The sequence below is a fragment of the Anomaloglossus baeobatrachus genome, chromosome 12 (genome assembly GCF_048569485.1).
Source record: "Anomaloglossus baeobatrachus isolate aAnoBae1 chromosome 12, aAnoBae1.hap1, whole genome shotgun sequence".
NCBI lineage: Eukaryota > Metazoa > Chordata > Amphibia > Anura > Aromobatidae > Anomaloglossus > Anomaloglossus baeobatrachus.
The window spans coordinates 49,870,191-49,890,675 of NC_134364.1; the positions used below are offsets into that span (position 1 = coordinate 49,870,191).

The 20,485-nt window shown below is 46.6% G+C and overlaps 1 long non-coding RNA gene across 3 annotated transcripts in view; it reads left to right on the forward strand.

Moving 5' to 3' along the window:
* The window catches only part of LOC142258648 (uncharacterized), a 297,016-nt gene that overhangs the window by 103,732 nt on the left and 172,799 nt on the right, over window positions 1-20,485 (forward strand). The window lies entirely within an intron of this gene.

A 20,485-nucleotide genomic window follows, 5' to 3' on the forward strand; every position in this document is an offset into this window, starting at 1 on the left:
TCCCTGTACTGTGACATCACTGTGTATATTATCCCTGTACTGTGACATCACTGTGTATATTATCCCTGTACTGTGACATCACTGTGTGTATTACCCCTGTACTGTGACATCACTGTGTGTATTATCCCTGTACTGTGACATCACTGTGTATATTATCCCTGTACTGTGACATCACTGTGTATATTATCCCTGTACTGTGACATCACTGTGTATATTATCCCTGTACTGTGACATCACTGTGTATATTATCCCTGTACTGTGACATCACCATGTGTATTACCCCTGTACTGTGACATCACTGTGTGCATTATCCCTGTACTGTGACATAATTTTTTTGCATTATCCCTGAACTGTGACATCACTGTGCATTCATATACATACACCATTTGTCAGCACACTGCAATTAATGAATACATGAAGTCAGCTATTGATGTAGAAGTTAAAAATGTAAGTCACTAGGGGTACTTAGTCTTTTGATCAAAGGCCATCCACTCACATAAATATGGATGTGTCCGATTACTAATGCCCTACTGCATTATGTGCCACACCAGCCCCATCTGAATGGGGAAGTGAAAGAACGAACACCTGGTATGATAAAGATTGGTGGATAAGGGTACTGGTACTTGGTGAATCAGCTATCCCACCACTATGAATGGCACTTAGCGGAGGCAACGTTTGTCATTGCACCCTATTAATCTTGCATACTTGCATCTACTGCATTTGTAATTTGTGGCACCCGAGCTCTAAGTAAGAAAGCATGCGCTCAATGTTTTATATGGCCGGGTAGATGGATGGGAAAATAATGCAAAATCTATAGATTTTTGGGTAAAAGTATCGTTCTACCCAGATCCATTCTAGCCAGAGTAGATGGTAAAAGCTTGCCCAGCTGATTGAGTATGGAGGAGAGGTTCCACATTTAGTTGGGTAAATTATGACACTAATCTGGAGATCTTGATGCCCAAATAAGTAAAGAATTTGATCAAATCCAGAGGAACCAAAAATATAGGTTGAGGAGGAACCGATACATCATCCGTAGGCATCAAGTGTGATTGAAGCCAATTTGGGGACCAGACAAGGCTGAGATGCCCTCCATAGTATGTGTAAGGGAGGTTCCTGGGCCATATCTTAGATGGTAATTTATTAATGTGCAGGACGTGACAAAACCAAGTATGCAGGGATCCTGATGGCTCAACGGCCAATGCAACTAAAAGTGGAGATGGGGCGTTCTTGCCTGGTCCCGTGGTTCTGATATACATCAATTGACCAAAATTTGTGAGCTAAGCTCCAAAAATAGAAGTTGAACCCATTTGATAACTACTGCGCCAAAACCAAATTTGGAACGGGTAAGGAAAAGAAAGCTCCAATAGTCTGTAAGGGATAAGGCCACTCTAGAATCCTCATCTCTATGGAACACTTGTAAATTTGTAAAAATCCTGCACAAATTAAGGGCTGTTGATTTACCGGGCATAACATGCATTTTATAGGGGTGCGCAAAGGAGAGAATAACTGGATCCAGTTTTCTGCCCAACATTTTTGGAAGTATTTTGATGTTCTCCAATTTAGTCTGTAAAGGACACTTTACATACAGCGACATTGCTAGCGATAGCATCCGCCCCCGTCGGTTGTGCGTCACGGGCAAATCACTGCCCGTGGCGCACAACATCGCTAACACCCGTCACACTATACTTACCTGCCTAGCGACGTCGCTGTGGCCGGCGAATCGCCTCCTTTCAAAAGGGGCGGTTCGTGCGGCGTCACTAAGCTGCCGCCCAATAGAAGCGGAGGGGCGGAGATGAGCGACCGTAACATCCCACCCACCTCCTTCCTTCCTCATTGCCGCCGGTACGATGTTGTTCCTTGTTCCTGGGGTACCACACGTAGCTATGTGTGCTGCTGCAGGCACGACAAACAACCTGCGTCCTGCAGCAGCAACGATATTTGAGATTCGAACGACGTGTCAACGATCAACGATAAGGTGAGTATTTTTGATCGTTAACGGTCGTTCCTGCATTTCACACGCAACGACGTCGCTAACGAGGCCGGATGTGCGTCACGAAATCCGTGACCCCAACGACATCTCGTTAGCGATGTCGTTGCGTGTAAAGTGGCCTTTTGAGTCACAAGACTTCAGATCCTTGCCCAACATCGGGTGCATAATTCTAATTGCTTCCCACATTGAGTTGACGAGTATCAATGATTCATAGGTGCAGTTTGTAGATGCGGAGTAGAATTGGGGCAAGGGAGTTGGCATATTTCCTACAAAATTGAATGGTAGTTCATCATTTCATGGAGATTTTGAAAAGAAGTAATGGCCTCTAAGATTTCTTCAAAGGTAAAGGGTTGGTTAAGGTATTTCCTGATTGATGTGTGTGTGTGTGTGTGTGTGTGTATATATATATATATATATATATATATAAAATTACAGTTAGGTCCAGAAATATTTGGACAGTGACACAATTTTCGCGAGTTGGGCTCTGCATGCCACCACATTGGATTTGAAATGAAATCTCTACAACAGAATTCAAGTGCAGATTGTAACGTTTAATTTGAAGGTTTGAATAAAAATATCTGATAGAAATTGTAGGAATTGTCACATTTCTTTACAAACACTCCACATTTTAGGAGGTCAAAAGTAATTGGACAAATAAACCAAACCCAAAAAAAAAATTTTATTTTCAATATTTTGTTGCGAATCCTTTGGAGACAATCACTGCCTTAAGTCTGGAACCCATGGACATCACCAAACGCTGGGTTTCCTCCTTCTTAATGCTTTGCCAGGCCTTTACAGCCGCAGCCTTCAGGTCTTGCTTGTTTGTGGGTCTTTCCGTTTTAAGTCTGGATTTGAGCAAGTGAAATGCATGCTCAATTGGGTTAAGATCTGGTGATTGACTTGGCCATTGCAGAATGTTCCACTTTTTTGCACTCATGAACTCCTGGGTAGCTTTGGCTGTATGCTTGGCGTCATTGTCCATCTGTACTATGAAGCGCCGTCTGATCAACTTTGCGGCATTTGGCTGAATCTGGGCTGAAAGTATATCCCGGTACACTTCAGAATTCATCCGGCTACTCTTGTCTGCTGTTATGTCATCAATAAACACAAGTGACCCAGTGCCATTGAAAGCCATGCATGCCCATGCCATCACGTTGCCTCCACCATGTTTTACAGAGGATGTGGTGTGCCTTGGATCATGTGCCATTCCCTTTCTTCTCCAAACTTTTTTCTTCCCATCATTCTGGTACAGGTTGATCTTGGTCTCATCTGTCCATAGAATACTTTTCCAGAACTGAGCTGGCTTCATGAGGTGTTTTTCAGCAAATTTAACTCTGGCCTGTCTATTTTTGGAATTGATGAATGGTTTGCATCTAGATGTGAACCCTTTGTATTTACTTTCATGGAGTCTTCTCTTTACTGTTGACTTAGAGACAGATACACCTACTTCACTGAGAGTGTTCTGGACTTCAGTTGATGTTGTGAACGGGTTCTTCTTCACCAAAGAAAGTATGCGGTGATCATCCACCACTGTTGTCATCCGTGGAGGCCCAGGCCTTTTTGAGTTCCCAAGCTCACCAGTCAATTCCTTTTCTCTCAGAATGTACCCGACTGTTGATTTTGCTACTCCAAGCATGTCTGCTATCTCTCTGATGGATTTTTTCTTTTTTTCAGCCTCAGGATGTTCTGCTTCACCTCAATTGAGAGTTCCTTAGACCGCATGTTGTCTGGTCACAGCAACAGCTTCCAAATGCAAAACCACACACCTGTAATCAACCCCAGACCTTTTTAACTACTTCATTGATTACAGGTTAACGAGGGAGACGCCTTCAGAGTTAATTGCAGCCCTTAGAGTCCCTTGTCCAATTACTTTTGGTCCCTTGAAAAAGAGGAGGTTATGCATTACAGAGCTATGATTCCTAAACCCTTTCTCCAATTTGGATGTGAAAACTCTCATATTGCAGCTGGGAGTGTGCACTTTCAGCCCATATTATAGATATAATTGTATTTCTGTACATGTTTTTGTAAACCGCTAAAATAACAAAACTTGTGTCACTGTCCAAATATTTCTGGACCTAACTGTATATTCAGATCAGATTTGGCGATTGTTTAATGGCCTGTTTAGACAAATCAATCATGCTTTTATGCCATTGGCAGCATATGTCCTGTTTATACGGGGAAATGTGCCGTTCAGGCCCCATTCACATGTTCTTGATATAAACATATGTTTTTCACGGTCCGTGTTGAAAGTGCGTATGGCCATCCGTGTGCAGTGATTTTGGCACATGTGTGTTCTACATGTGCTATCCTTGGTAGCACAAAGAAATCAGAAACTTTTTACTCTCCTGTACCCGGCGCTGCTGTCTCAGTTGCTGCTGCTTCCGGGTCCGCGGTGCAGTGAATATTCATGAGCATAATGAGTGAGCCTTGAAGCAAGTGACGGCAGCGCCGAAGATAGGTGAGTATAGAAAATCATTTTTTATTTCAACGATATGTGTTTTCTCCAGTACATGTCCACGGATCACATCAGTGTGTGTGCTCCATGTGACATCAGTGCTGCCGGAGTAAAACGGACTTGTATCCATGCAGCAAACACAGACACGCATGTGTGCCACACGGACACACGTTCATGAAAAAACATGGATGTGTGCGCAGACTGATTTCAATGGGTCTGCGTTTGTCCATGTCTCCAGTACGTATGGAAACAGATGTCACACATACCGGAATCACGGATGTATGAAGGGGGCCTAAGAAAGCTTAATAATCATCATCTCACCCGACAAATAAGTGTTTTGCTTTTTCTTCAGGTGATTACCAGCCTCTGTAATCAAGCCAATGATTTGGAATATTGTGTCCTAAAAAACCCTTGTTCCCACTTATTACTTTGTCCGAATAGGCCCTCAGACTGTCCATTTAAATATTTGCTGACATAATAGGACAATTTTTAGTTCATTGATTCTATACAAGTCAATAAACGGTATTAAAAATTAAGGAACAAATGATAAAACATAGAAATGGAAACAGGCAGCATAAATACTTATTGAGCATAAACAGCCGAGTGGCTGACAAGCAGGAACTAAAACAGGCAGACATCCATTTACTGGTCCTGCTGAGCTTGGAAATTTAGAAATGATAGCAAGAAAAGCCCAGTGTTCATTTCAGAACAAAAAATGAACCCACATTGTCTTAGAACTTAGATAAAAATGGGAAATTAATGTCAAAGTAAGTGGGGTGATATAGCAAGGAAGGAACTAAGGCGGTTGGAGTTGGGACCTGTGTAAAGTGGGCTTTGTACCATTTTGCTATACGTGTGGCGTGAACTGGCACAGATTCAACATTAGCAAACTTGTGGCTGAAGGACCAGTCCAGGATTCCTTCCTAGATGCAAAGTCGGATCTTGAATATTTTTTGTTTTCTCCTATGGGCACTCAATGTAGTTGGAAGTTGCCTAGCAGAAAGAATTGCCCCTTTCTTGAGATGATGTTGAATCTGATGTGTTCAAGAAGGTTTCCGTAGTGTGAAGCTGTAAAATGTTGACCTACAGGACCACAAGTGGCCCAAGAACATTTGTAGAACCATCCCGAGAAGATATAAGAAGCGAAAATTGCCCCTCTCCTGAGATAATGTAGAATCTGATGTTGTATTCCAGAAAACTTCCTTAGTGTGGAACTATACAATGTTGGCCTACAGGACCACAGGTGGCCCAAGAACATCTGTAGAACCAGCCCAAGAAGATATAAGAAGAGAGAATTGCCCTCTCCTTGAGATAATGTAGAATGTGATGTTGTGTTCTAGAAGACTTCCGTAGTGTGAAGCTGTAAAATGTTGACCTACAGGACCACAAGTGTCCCAAGAACATCTGTAGAACCAGCCTGAGAGGATATAAGAAGAGAGAATTGCCCCTTTCCTGAGATAATGTATAATCTGAGGTAGTGTTCCAGAAGACATCCTTGGTGTGTAACTATAAAATGTTGACATAAAGGACCACAAGTGGCCCAAGAACATCTGTAGAACCAGCCTAAGAAGATTTAAGAAGTGTGCATGCCCACCTCAGTCCTGAGATAAAGTATAACCTGATGGTGGTGTACCCAAAGATTTCCTCAGGGTGATACTTTACAATAATAACTTTTCAAAAACAAAAATTGTCAGAAAAACTTCAAAGGAACAATGCAGGTCTTATTTTAAATTGTGCCCTGTGTGGTTCAGTTTGTGGTCAACACTCTCTCTCTGTTGCGGCGTACAATTTACAAATTACTAAAGGCCGCTTTACATGCAGCAAAATCACTAGCGATCACACCCGTCGTACGTGCGTCACGGGCAAATCGCTGCCCGTGGCGAACAATATCGCTAGTACGCGTCACACGCACATACCTTCCTAACAACGTCGCTGTGGCCGCCGAACAACCTCTTTTTTTAAGGGGGCGGTTCGTGCGGCGTCACAGCGACGTCACACAGCAGGCCGCATTAACGTCACTCCCACCTCGTTGGAGGACGCAGGAACGCTGTTGTTCGTCGTTCCCGGGGTGTCATACATAGCGATGTGTGCTGCCTCAGGAACGACGAACAACCTGCGTCCTAAAAGAGTAACGATATTTGGGAAAGGAACAACGTGTCAACAATCAACGATTTGTGCCGCTTTTTGGATCGTTTGCAGTTGCTCGTAGGTGTCACACGCAACAAAGTCGCTAACGATGCCGGATGTGCGTCACGAATTCTGTGGCCCCAGCGATATCTTGGTAGCAATGTCGTTGCGTGTAACAGGGCCTTAAATCTCAGCATTATAAAATATAGAGCTAAAAGAGTAACTAAACTTTAATGTTTGTTTTATACTTTTATCCAGCATGCATAATTATGAAACTTTGTTAATCATTTTATTAGATTTGTCTTCAAACCTGGAAAAAAATATGTAATAAATAACTTCCAAACCCCTGCTTTTCCACAGTCTATTTTCCTGCCTTCAGCTCCAACGGTATGAGAACATACTCATTTGGAGTACAGATGATGGCAGTGATGGGCCAGCGCCTGTCTCATCCTCTGAGTGTTGTGCTTATAAGAACAATCTCCTGCCACAGTAGTTTGACAATAAATGGCTTCACCCAACCACTAACAATGAGTGGAAAAAAACCCATGAAAAAATCATTTTTAAAAATTATTTATTGATGTCCACATAATCCACATACAACGCGTTTCGGCTAGCAAGCCTTCTTCAGATATAATATAAGCAATAACATAAAACCATATAATGTCCCCTTTATAGAGTAAAGGTTCTTTTTTGAACATATTAGCTAAATTCTTTAAAAACATCCTACTTAGCAGATCCTACTTAGATGTTTTTAAAGGTTGTTTTTAAAGAATTTTTAAAGAACCTTTTAAAGATTTTTTTTTTTTTAATATCCATACAACTCTTTTTATACATGTATAGATAATATATATTTTTTAACAAAAATATCTATTCTACACAATAATAATAATAATAATTAATAATAATCATCAACTTTTCTTTTTATTTTTTTTTCACATGGAAGACCTAAAAGAAAAAAACTTTCATAGGTTGATTTAATATTATTTTTCTACATTTATATATCTCATTGGAATAAATAATGTTCTACAATTTAATTTTAAAGCTATTGCTTCCTCGTTCTCTATTGTCAGCCTAAATACAGGGTGTGTTTATCAAATTATCAATTATCCTAGTCTTTCACCACACCCTTTAGTCAAATTGTCCCTCCAGGGAGGAAGGAGACAAACTCTAGCGCCACCTCTTGGAAGCAGCAATCCTAAAAGTCATAAGTGGCTTTTTAAACAAGCCTTTTCGTAAGACTTAGGATTTAATGCCAGATAAGAATCCCAATTTGCAGACACGGTGTTTTGGGGTGATTGCCCCTCGTCAGTGCAAAGTGTGGGTATCTGATCTGGCTTATGAGAAGCTATGTGGAGACCACGGGGAAGACTATTCGCCTTATGGAGACCTGACAAACCAGACCACACCCTTTAGCTAATATGTTAAAAAAAAACCCCTTTTCTCTATAAGGGGACATTTTATTTTTTTATGCTTATTTAATACCTGAAGAAGGCTTGCTAGCCGAAACGCGTTGTATGTGGATATCAATAAATAATTTTTAAAAAGGATCACCCCGCTTTCGCCTCCTACGGAAGCGCAATCACACATAGCCTGGATTTTTTTATGGTTCTGATTCGTGGTACCTATGTGAACCCAAGGGAGGATTCTCTCATAGTGTCCAGGGATTGCTGCACGCCAAGAGGGGCCAGTTGCCGTGGCTCAATACAGCTACTTTCAAGGCAAATTATGCCTTCAAAAAGGTGAGCATTGAATTCATTTATATCCAAGTCTTTTCACCATTTACTGTGCTTAGGTCAGCGCCGCCCTTGTCTTCCCTTTTGTACCCATCCAGGTAAACTATTCAATTTATCACAATGAGTGGAAAAAAAAATTTGTGTGATCATTCATATTCTCTGAAAAAAAGGCCAAAAAAGTAAAAAATCTGCCGGGATATGTAAACTTTTGAGCACAACTGTATGTCAAAATATATATATATAATTGCAATAATCCTCTGGGAGAAGTACCGTATTTTTCGGACTATAAGACGCACTTTTTCCCCCCCAAATGTTGGGGGAAAGTGGGGGGTGCGTCTTATAGTCTGAATGTGGCTGCGGGGAATGAGGGTGCTGCGGTGGAGCGATATAGTGGTTATATAGAATTACCCATGTTCGAGTGGATGCCAGGGTAGAAAACGTGCTCCGACGCGCACGTTTCGTTAGCTTCCTCGGGTAATTCTATATAACCACTATATCGCTGCACGCTAGACCTGGGAATAATTATTTGTTACTCTGTAGTCTTTTTACTATGATGACTGTTTGAAATTCTCTTGTTCTTACGGCAGCACTTATCCAATCCTCTTATAAACATTCTGAATGCCCACAAGGTATTTATGCTTTTGATATAAGACTATATATATGTCCATTGATGATTGTAACTTTTGTGAGGCATTTTTTTGAGAACGTTATTGGATTTTGGATTTTCTCCCATGTCCGGTGTTGGACCATAGTGTACTTTGTCAGGATCCCCCCCTGTATAAACCTACATGTTATTTATAAATCTAATAATTGTATGATGTATTTAATCTTGCTATAAATCTTTCTTGGAAAAATAAAAAAAAAAACCTTTACGCAAGATATTAGCTTTGACGTTTTATTATTACATATGTAGACTATGATTCCCAGCCTTTTCTCCTATTCCTTATGACTGTAATTTGGGTTTAGTCGAATAATAATAAGCAATGATCCTATATTCTGTCCCCTGCTGTTTTATTTAAGTATACACAGAAAGCTGTCAATCAGTGGTGTGGGCTGGGTTATACACAGCTCAGCATTCAGAGCTCTGCAGCAGAGAAAACTGTGATGCTGTCGCAAGTGCCGCACCCAGTAAACTAAGTGATACATCAGTTTGAGAGCAACATAATGTAAGGGCAGAGACCCTGATTGCAGCGATATGTCACTTACTGGGCTGCTTGGTGCAGTTTTGATAAAATCCCTGTTTTTTCTGCTGTAGATATAGCAGTGGTTAGACTGCTGAGCTGTGTAACCCCGCCCACACCCCTTATTGGCAGCTTCCTGAGTACACTGTCAGCAAAATGCCAATCAGTGTTGCGGCGGGGATACAAAAATTAGCCTGACTACTATGCAGATGAGGCCTAGTCCTCTAATGATAATATCTTGCTGATAAAACACTGATTGTATTGAAACTACATCAAGATGCAGAGCAAGTGACGCATCTCTGGAATCAGTGTTTCTGGCCTTACATCATGCTGTTTTCCGAATACATAGCAAAAATCTGCTGACAAATTCCCTTTTAATGGGAAGAAAAAGAAAGTGATGTCCAGGACCTTGGTATAATCTTTGTGTTTGCCCTTGTGGTGTCTTCCATGACTCTCTTGAAGCAGAACATCACATTTTATTATAAAGGATTTTTTATTTTTTTTTCAAACCGAGCAGTAATAGAGTATATCATAAAAAGTAACATATGCTCAAAGTGCTGAGCTCTGCCTTTGCCACGAGCTGCGCTCCAGCCAGGGGATTATTTGGCAGCGCTGAGCCTTTCTCTACAGCACTAGTTAAATTAACTAAATGTTACAACAAATTATGTCATTACGAGACTTGGATGCTCCGACCGGGAATGGTTTTCCCTTGAACTGTTTCGAAAGAACTATTAGCGTGTAACGTTAGCTGAAGGTTTGCAGAGAACTACACATGCCAGTTCAATTATATCAGGAGCGAGCGCCCCGGGCATAGGCATTCAGGTGCACAAATGCGTTGTTAGAGACTCTAATGAACTAAAGAGACTGTGGACTGAGCCTACGCTTTGTCAAGGGCGCAATAGCCTCACACCGTATTTAACCAAATCTCCTACTGGTGATATTTAAGGGTAATTATTATTATTGTGTCCCACCATTATTGTAATTGATCCATGGCTCTATTCTGGTAGGAAGGTCCGCAGTATAATGAAAATAAACCCGTCCTATAGCTATCCTGATGCTACAAAAAAGCCACCCATAAAACCAATCCCTTCCATTAAAGGCCCTGTAACACACAGAGATAAATCTGTGGTAAGTCTGTGGTAAGTCTGTGGTAAGTCTGTGGTAAGTCTGTGGTAAGTCTGTGGTAAGTCTGTGGTAAGTCTGTGGTAAGTCTGTGGTAAGTCTGTGGTAGATCTACCACAAATCTACCACAGATTTACCACAGATTTACCACAGATCTGTGGTAAATCTGTGGCAGATCTGTGGTTGCAGTCAAATTGTGGACAATCAGTGCCAGGTTTGTGGCTGTGTACAAATGGAACAATATGTCCATGATTTCACTGCAACCACAGATCTGCCAAAGATTTATCTCTGTGTGTGACGGGGCCTTAAGTTCATTGATGCCCTACAGGGGGGCATTATGTACCTGCTGTGATGGAAGCAGATTTGAGTTTGTATGGCAGAGGTGCCAAGATCTGGCGTGGGTCACCAGCACTCGGGCAGGCAAGTGTACCGCCCCTGCAGCAGTCAGACTGCTCGGATCCGGGGGTTGCTGTGGCTCAAGGGTCTCCGAACACTCGAAAATAAGAAAGGGGGGCTATTTACAGGGAAGTTATTGTTCGTAACGCCACCCATGGTTCGCGGTAAATGGGCGTACCGCTGCTGCAGATGGGAGTACCCAGGGGAGATGGAGTGGGGCAGATGACGCTCCCTTTAGGGCAGGCCCCGGGACTCTGGATGGTAAAGGTGCAGGGATGCGGGGTGCAGACCGCGCAGCAGGCAGGACGCAGGTGGGGAAGCAGCGTACTCACTGAGGCCATGTGCGTGTTTGTGCAACCATCAAATAGACTGACACATAAGAAAACCAAGTCTCTGGGTGCCGCTGCCTCTCGGAGGGGAGCTCGTCCGGGAATCCGCTCCCGTTGATATTGCTGGTGGTCCTGACCTGCCTCCATGCACTGATTTTAGATGTTTCTGATTGACCCCTCGGCCTGGAGCTTTCGGGGTCCCGCTCCCTATGTTTGAATAGAGGAGCTGTGCTCTCAATGGCTGACACTTGGGATTTCAGTGGGCCGCATGTGTTGGAAAGCCCTATCCCCCTCGTTGTGTTGGTGCCTTCGATCTCTGAGCTCTTGGGGAAAGTTCATAAACAGACTATCCTCCACAGGTTAATTATCAGGTTGCGTGAAGCTACTCCCTGATCTAGGGTGCAGTACCCCACCGTACTCGGTACCAGTCCAATTACTAGATATTGCGGTGCCGACCGTTCTCCAACACTAAGGCAGGCTTTGCACGTTGCGACATCGCAAGCCGATGCTGCAATGTCGCACGCGATAGTCTCCTCCCCCGTCTCAGCAGCGATATCCTTGTGATAGCTGCCGTAGCGAACATTATCGCTACGGCAGCTTCACATGGAATCACCTGTCCTGCGACCGTCGCTCTGGCCGGCGACCCGCCTCCTTGTTAAGGGGGCGGGTCGTGCGTTGTCACTGCGATGTCGCACGGCAGGCGGCCAATCGGAGCGGAGGGGCGGAGATGAGTGGGATGTAAACATCCCGCCCACCTCCTTCCTTCCGCATAGTCTACGGAAGCCGCGGTGACGCCGGTAGGAGATGTTCCTCGCTCCTGCGGCTTCACACACAGTGATGTGTGCTGCTGCAGCAGCGAGGAACAACATCGGACCGTCGCGTCAGCGTAATTATGGATTACGCCGACGCTGCACCGATGATACGATTACGACGCTTTTGCGCTCGTTAATCGTATCATCTAGGCTTTACACACTACGATGTCGCATGCGATGCCGGATGTGCGTCATTTTCAATTTGACCCCACCGACATCACACCTGCGATGTCATAGTGTGCAAAGCCCGCCTAAGTCTGGCTCCTTTCTCCAATACCCTGCGACCATGTCTCCGACTCCTCTGGTCCCAGACCACCGTCTGCGACCTAACCAAAGTTTCCCAGGAAGCTCCAACTCCCTCAGCTCCTCACTCTCTGAGGGCTACCACTGAACAAAGTCCCTCCAACCAGTCTGCCTGACCCCTAGGAGGGTGGCCCTATTCCAGCTAGACCACCCACTGGTGTGCTTGACAGGGTGTGGTGTAAGGTGACTAGGATTTGAATGCTGATAGAAGCAATACCAAAGGTTAGGATCCCAGAATCATGGAGGGTGGGTTCTGCACTATAAGAAAAAGGAGTGCAATTCCCTGTGACACCCTGACTAGTCCACTGGCGTCACACAAGTATCCTGCGCCCCCATAACCCATGGATCGTTAGCATTCCCTGGGACCCTTGCACCAGTACAGTATTAAACCCATTATCTCCCAAGTCCATCTAATGTATTTTAAGAAAATACTGACGTAATTATAGTTTGCGTTTAGACCCACTTCATCTTTTTTTTTTTTTTGGGTGCTGAAATCTAACATTTACATTTTAAAAATAAAGTTGTACATTGTTCTATTTAACTTTTTTTTATTATATTTTTGTGTGTCTACTATGTAACCATTTTTTTGCCCTAACCCTTCTTCTAACCCTATTCCTAACCATGGCCCTAACTCTAATCATAATCTTCGTCCTAACCATAGTCTTAACCCTAGTCCTTAGTCTATTCATAACACTAGCCCTAAGTCTTGTAATAAGCCTCTTCCTAACCTTAGCCTTAAGCGGGCTTTACACGCTGCGACATCGCTAGCATCGGCTAGCGATGTCGAGCGCGATAGCATCCGCCCCCGTCGTACATGCGATATCTGGTGATAGCACATACCTGGTCAGCCACGTCGCTGTGACCGCCGAACAATCCCTCCCTCAAGGGAGAGGTGCGTTCGGCGTCATAGCGATGTCACTAAGTGTCCGGCCAATAGAAGCGGAGGGGCGGAGATGAGCGGGACATAACATCCCGCCCACCTCCTTCCTTCCGTATTGCCGGTGGACGCAGGTAAGGAGATGTTTGTCGCTCCTGCGGTGTCACACATAGCGATCTGTGGTGCTGCAGGAATGACAAACAACATCGTATCAGCAAGCAGTAATGATATTATGGAAAGGAGCGACGTGTCACCGATCAACGATTTTTGACGTTTTTGCGATCGGTGATCGTCGCTCCTAGCTGTCACCCGCTGCGATGTCTGTAATGGCGCCGGATGTGCGTCACTAACAACGTGACCCCGAAGATATATCGTTACCGATGTCGCAGCGTGTAAAGCCCGCTTTAACCTTAGTCCTAAGCATATCGCTAACCCTAGCCCTAACTCTAATCCTAAACCTATTCCTAACCCTAGACCTAACTCTAATCCTAAGCCTATTCCTAACCCTTGCCTTAACCCTAGTCCGAAGCCTATTGCTATTCCTAGGCCTAACTGTAATCATAAGCCTATTCCTAACCCTAACATAAGGAATAACGTATGGAACACCATTCTAAGTCTGAACTGGGTGCAAAAACCTAAAAAAACATCACTATGGGGAGATAAGGTATGCACACCAGTGACTATGTAAGGGGAATACATGAAATAGCAGAAACTGCTGTGTGAATACTGACTTGAAAAATCCAATAGCTATATGTAAGAGTTTTCACTCTTACATATAGCTATTAGATTTTTCAAGTCAGTATTCACACAGCAGTTTCTGCTATTTCATGTATTCCCCTTACATAGTCACTGGTGTGCATACCTTATCTCCCCATATTCCTAACCCTAGTCCTAACTCTAATAATAAGCCTCTTCCCAGCCCTAGTCCTAAGCCTATTGCTAGCCGTAGCCTTAACTCTAATCCTAAACCTATTGCTATCCCTAATCATAATCCTATTTCTAACCATTCCCCTAACTCTAATCATAAGCCTCTTCCTAACTCTAGCTTTAACCCTAGTCCTAAGTATAACCCTAACCTTAGCCCTTACGCTAATCATAAGCCTATTCCTAGCCTAACGTTGCCCTGGATGTTTTACACTGGAGGAGGGGCAGATGTTATACTCCAGAGGGGCGAGGGGCCGGATGTTATACACCAGAGGGGCCGGATGTTATACACCAGAGGGGCCGGATGTTATACACCAGAGGGGCCGCATGTTATACTCGGGGGGTGAGGGGCCAGATGTTATACTCTGGGGGTGAGGGGCCGGATGTTATACTCTGGGGGTGAGGGGCCATTTGTTCTACACTGGGAATGAGGGGCCAGATGTTTTACACTGGAGATGGGGCGGATGTTATACACTGGGGGCGATGAGACTGTATGAAGACCTGAATCAATGATTATGGGTTAATCGGCTTATTTTGCTTTTTTATATTTTTCATTTAACTATTGGGCTGCATAGGGGCGTGTAAATAGATAACAACTACCTACCTGCACTGCTGTCAGCCCCTCTCCCCCGACTCCAAGAGGTCATGTGGCTGCTCCTGACGTGATTTTGCTACTTCCTATGATGTCACATCGACAGGGGCAGGAGATTGTAGACGGGCATCACAGCTGACGTTATGTTGCCGTCCTGCTGGGCGGGTACCGTGTGGAGTCCCCGCTCCCACACATTCCATAGTGCAGTGGTCTCAAAAATGCTGCCCGTAGGCCACATGCGGCCCTTGATGCTTCTTGCAGCCTGCAGGCCCGTGGCCCCTTTAATGATCGCTGCATGTGCTGGGGGCCTGCGAAATCAGCGCTTTATCAATGACTGACTTCTGGGCGCTGCAGAGATGTGAGCTCTGTATACAGCTACTGCAATGATCAGCTGCTTGCCAATCAAAGGATCATGTGTGCCGCCCCAGCAGCGGATCGAACCGCTCGGATCCAGGGGTAGTGTCCGTTTGTGGTTCGAGGGTCTCCGGACCCGGGGGCTTAGGGGCCACACTCAAATGTAAAGGGGGTATTTACAGGGGATATGGTATAGTTTGTGACGCCACCTGTGGTGTGCGGTAATTGGAAGTACTGCCGCTGCCGTTGGGAGTACCCGGGGTGATGGAGTGGGGCAGCTAGGTGACGTTACCCTCCACGGGTAGGGGTAGGCCCTGGGACTCTGGATGGTGATGCGGAGACACAGTGCAGGGGTCAGTTGGGTACTCACTCAGCAATGAAGCAGACGCTGACAACATGCTAAACAAAGTCTCTGAATGGCGTTGCCTCTCAAGGGGAGCTCATCCGGGTCCCGCCCCCTGCAGTGCTGCTGGTGGTCTGTAACCTGCCTCCTGGCACTAAATTTTAGAGTGTCCGTTGTGGTCCGGTAGCTTGGAGCTATCCGGGCCCCACTCCCCACTGTGGCTAAGTGGAGGAGCCTCCTCTCAGGGCTCACACTTGGATTTCAGTGGGCTGCTTGCTAGGAAAGCCATATCCCCCTCGTTACGCTAGTGTCCCGATTCTGGAGGTGGTGGGATCAGTCCATAAAGGCCCCGTTCTCCTCAGGTTAATTGCCGGGTTGCCTGAAGCTTCTCCCCAACCTCCATGTACCCCGTCGTGCCTTTGACCCCAGACCGGCGATTGGGCCCAGGCTGCTGACCATCCACCAAGACTCGTCCTGGCATCTAGCCTCAATCCCCTACAACCGGGGATACAACTCCTCTAGGTTAAGACCACCGTCTGCGACCTAGTTTTCCTGTATCTTCTTTCTTCCTACCTCTCCTTCTACAGATTATGTTGCCTTAACCGAACTACTGTTTGACTCTCTTTGATATATAATCTATGCTCTGTTATTTTGTATTATATTGTAAATTTTGTAAATATGCCACTTATAGACTGTTTTGTTGTTTTTTCAGCAGCTAGTGAGCAAAAATACCTAAAATATAACATTTATTGGTTTCTCTTAAAAAGGAAAGGATTACCTTACCTCATAAAATATAAAAAAACAATGTCTGCTGCAGAGACTGAGAGGCTGCAACACCCTTCAATCATATCAAGGGATTATTACACTCTGCCACATGACACGTCAATATTATGAATGGTACGATCAGGTATAGCATCCGACCATACAGGTACACATTGATTCTGCACAATTGGCAGTGTAAATGGATAAAAAACAGTTGTTCCCACCAGTCACACTGCTTATACAACAATGCACCAACCCATTAAGGGGGATCAAAGCGTACTTGACATACAGATATCCACACCACCAGCCTGGTGTCTGGGCATCAAACAGAATATGTACTCAGGGTTCAGATGAAGCATGACAATGCTCTGAGATAACTATACACAAGGATCCCAAAAAAATAGCAATGTCCAAAGATGTGGAAAAGGAACAATCTCACCCGTTCCGGTGTAGCCTATTCCCACAAGGGCAGCTTGTCCTCATTAACGGCGTCTCCACGACCCCTCATATACTGGGCTTAGGATCCCTTTTAGCTGTCCCATCCCAATTTCTCCTCCTCCCGACGCGTTTCCTATTTAATATTCATCAGGGGAGCTTGAAGAGATACAAAGGTTCCTAATGTGGAAACCTCTCATGGATTAACTAGAAAGAGAAAAAACGGGACAATGAACAGGGGTTTCATAAGCCAAAAATCCCCTACATACCTTTCCCTTAGTTCAAGAAACCGTGAGCAGCAGGCTTACCAGACGGTGACAGCATGAATCCTCTCTGCTGTACACTGCTGCCAGTATTTGCTATGTTTAAATAATCACCGCTCTCCCGCCGGCGTCTGACGTCACATCCGTTACTACGATCCCCACTTCCGCCTATCGTGGTGGAACGCATATGTGGACCGCACGTCCCTCAGGATGTGACGCCAGAACTGTGTCGCCCTGGGCAAGCCAGGGGACACATGTCACAACAACACACACACCCCACATTCCCTGCAGGTACACCAGCTAACCTACAAATCCTTGTTGCCTTCCTCCAGGAGTCTGTTGATGCACACCAGGGGGTGGGCCAGGCGGTTGGCTCCGCCCACCAAGGAGCTCACAACTCTGGAGGCGGGAAAACCAGGCAGTCAGCTCAGGGAAGAGCTTGAGAACAGCGTTAAGCCCGGGGAGGGCAAGAGTGAAGTCTAGCTGAGGGCTAGAGTAAACAACTAAGTGAAAGTGAGGAGAGAAAGAGAAGTGGTAAAGGAGGAAAGCAAGTGAGGTGACAAGAAGAAAGGAAAGCCTGAGAGCCCAGCTTTGTGTAGGGCTAGAACAGCAAGGTCAGCGACGGCGGTGACTGTTCGGAGGGGGACCGTTTGGAAGTTCCTGGAAGGACCCCGTTGGCTGTGTGCCCGGTGGTCTGGAGCAGTGTTCCGAAGGACAGTCAGCACCAGGGCAGGGGCCTCTCGGACCCCGGCAAGGCTAGGAGTCGCCAAATTTGCCGAATCCGTCAGTGAAGGGGACGTAGATCCCCCAGCAACCAAGTCCCGATTGACAGCAACAGCCCGACCATTACAGGGGAGACACCGCCACCGCCAGGGCACCAGTTTCCCCAGGGCCAGCGCCTGCGGGCAAAGTGTAGAGCTCCTCCGGCCCAGATTGCAGTCGGGGAGCGGGTAACCGGAGGGAATCCACCGCTACCATCAGTCAACACAGGTGCAAGGAAGAGAGACATCACCGTCACCTACCGGGAGTGCAGGTGCAGCCGTCTGTGGGACCGTCCTACCAGCCGTTTGGTTTACCGTACAAACTGTGTCCAAGTCTCAGGCTGAGTGAGTACCACAGTGCCGCAAGGCACAGCGCTGCCCCCGCGTCCCTGCGCCCTCCAGGCCCTACACTTTACATCTCTTCACTGGGCCCCGGGATCACCAACCCCTACCCACGGAGGGGCAACACAACACCTGGCTGCTCCGCATCACCATCCCCGGGACCCCCACACTGAGCAGCGGTGGTGCAATCACCACAACCGTGGGTGGCGTCACGAACTATAACAATCCCCACACCCAACAAACACCCCCCTTTCACTCACGTCCCGTGGCCCGCCGAGACAGCTCCCATTGTGGCGGCCTCAGCCAAACCAACCTCCTTAATACCTGCAGCCCCGAGCAGCACAGTGGAAGAACTGGCAGCCCAGGTCCGTCGCATGGACGGAGACCTTGCCAAGATCCTTGCTGCGCTACAACCTCTGACCAGATCTCAGCCTCCGGCACAGATACAGCTTGCTGACAGTCCCGAAGATGTTCCCTGGATGCAACGGAGAAGCGCTAACAACCCGCGGAGCAGACCTCCAATCTGCTACAATTGCCGTAAACCGGGCCATTATTACCGACAGTGCCCGTTAAACGAGCAACCCCTGGGGCCCCGGGCCAATCCTCAGGAGTAGAACACCGTGGCCCCCCGGACTGGCGAGACCGATATGTCGGGGCCCGCCCTATCATCCCTGTGGCTGTGGACGGCATACCAGTGATGGCTCTCTTGGACACTGGATCACAGGTAACTACCATACCGTACACGTTGTATCAGCAATATTGGGCCACAGACGAGCTGGCGCCCCCAGACGATAGTATAAATTTGATTGCCGCTAATGGACTTCCATTGACCCAGGTGGGGTATAAACAGGTGGCTATGACAGTGGGGCAAGCTGAACTGCAACACCAGGGTATGATTGTGATCATGAATGAACCCAGTGATCATAACCCGAAAATAGTGCTGGGAACCAATGTGATGGAACACTGCATGGCTGATGTGTTGAACCTATTGCAACAGCTAGCCGCTACGGCGGCGGGGAGCCGGCAGAGGGCTGTGCAGCGTGAGATCCGCGCCCTGATGTACCGCCAGCATGTAAGCTCAACCGGAGGGGAGATTGGTGGAGTGAGAGTGATGGATGTTGCTCCATTGACTGTGCCCCCTAGGAGTGAGATGATGATTTGGTGCAGGGCAGCGGTAGGGCCTCAGGGGCGTGACTACCCTGCGATGATGGAGCCCATGCCTTCCGAGCACTGGCCCACTGTAGTAGCCGCCCGAGGGGTGGTAGATGTGAAGAAAGGGAGAGTGCCTGTGAGAGTGTTGAACTGTGGGGAGGAAGAAGTCAGGCTCCCCCGGTATGCCACCATTGCCAAGCTGCTCACCCTGGACCCTCACACTATCCAGGAAGCCAGTCCAGCCACACTCCCACCTACCACCAACACTTCCCCACCCCAGGGGGACACAAAGGAGTGGCACCAACAGCTCCATGTAGGCACTGATGATACCCCTACACATCACAGGGCAGGGGTACACAGGGTGGTGCAGGAGTACGAACAGGTTTTCAGTAAGCACCCCCTAGACTTTGGGCAGATTAAGGGGGTCCAACACCACATTCCCACGGGAGAACATCCCCCTATCAAAGAGAGGTATAGACCTATTCTCCCTGCACATTACCAGTGTGCCAAAGATATGTTGAAGAATATGAAGGAGGCAGGGGTTATTCGGGACAGCTGTAGTCCCTGGGCCGCTCCGTTGGTACTGGTCAAGAAGAAGGATGGTACCATGCGGATGTGTGTGGACTACCGGAAGATCAACCAGATAACCCATAAAGATGCCTATCCGTTGCCTTGTATCGAAGAGTCTTTGGCTGCACTGAGAACTGCAAACTACTTCTCGACCCTTGACCTCACCAGCGGATACTGGCAAGTGGCCGTGGCCCCGGAGGACCGGGAGAAGACCGCCTTCACCACCCCGATGGGACTCTGCGAATTCAATAGCATGCCGCTTGGGCTGTGCAATGCCCCCGGGACTTTCCAACGGCTGATGGAGTGCTGTTTGGGACATTTAAACTTCGAGACCGTCCTGCTGTATTTGGATGATGTGATTGTTTATTCCCAGACGTATGAAGCCCATCTGGAGCACCTGGCCGAGGTGTTCGCGTCCCTTGCTAAGTACGGGATGAAGTTGAAGCCTTCAAAATGCCACCTGCTGAAACCCAGGGTGCAATATCTAGGGCATGTGGTGAGTGCGGATGGTGTCGCCCCCGACCCTGAGAAGATCACTGCTATCCAAAGCTGGCCGAGGCCCACTACCGTGAGGGAGGTAAGGCAGTTTTTGGGTCTGGTGGGGTACTATCGGCGCTTTATAAAGGGGTACACGAAGATGGCCGCCCCCATGCAAGATCTCC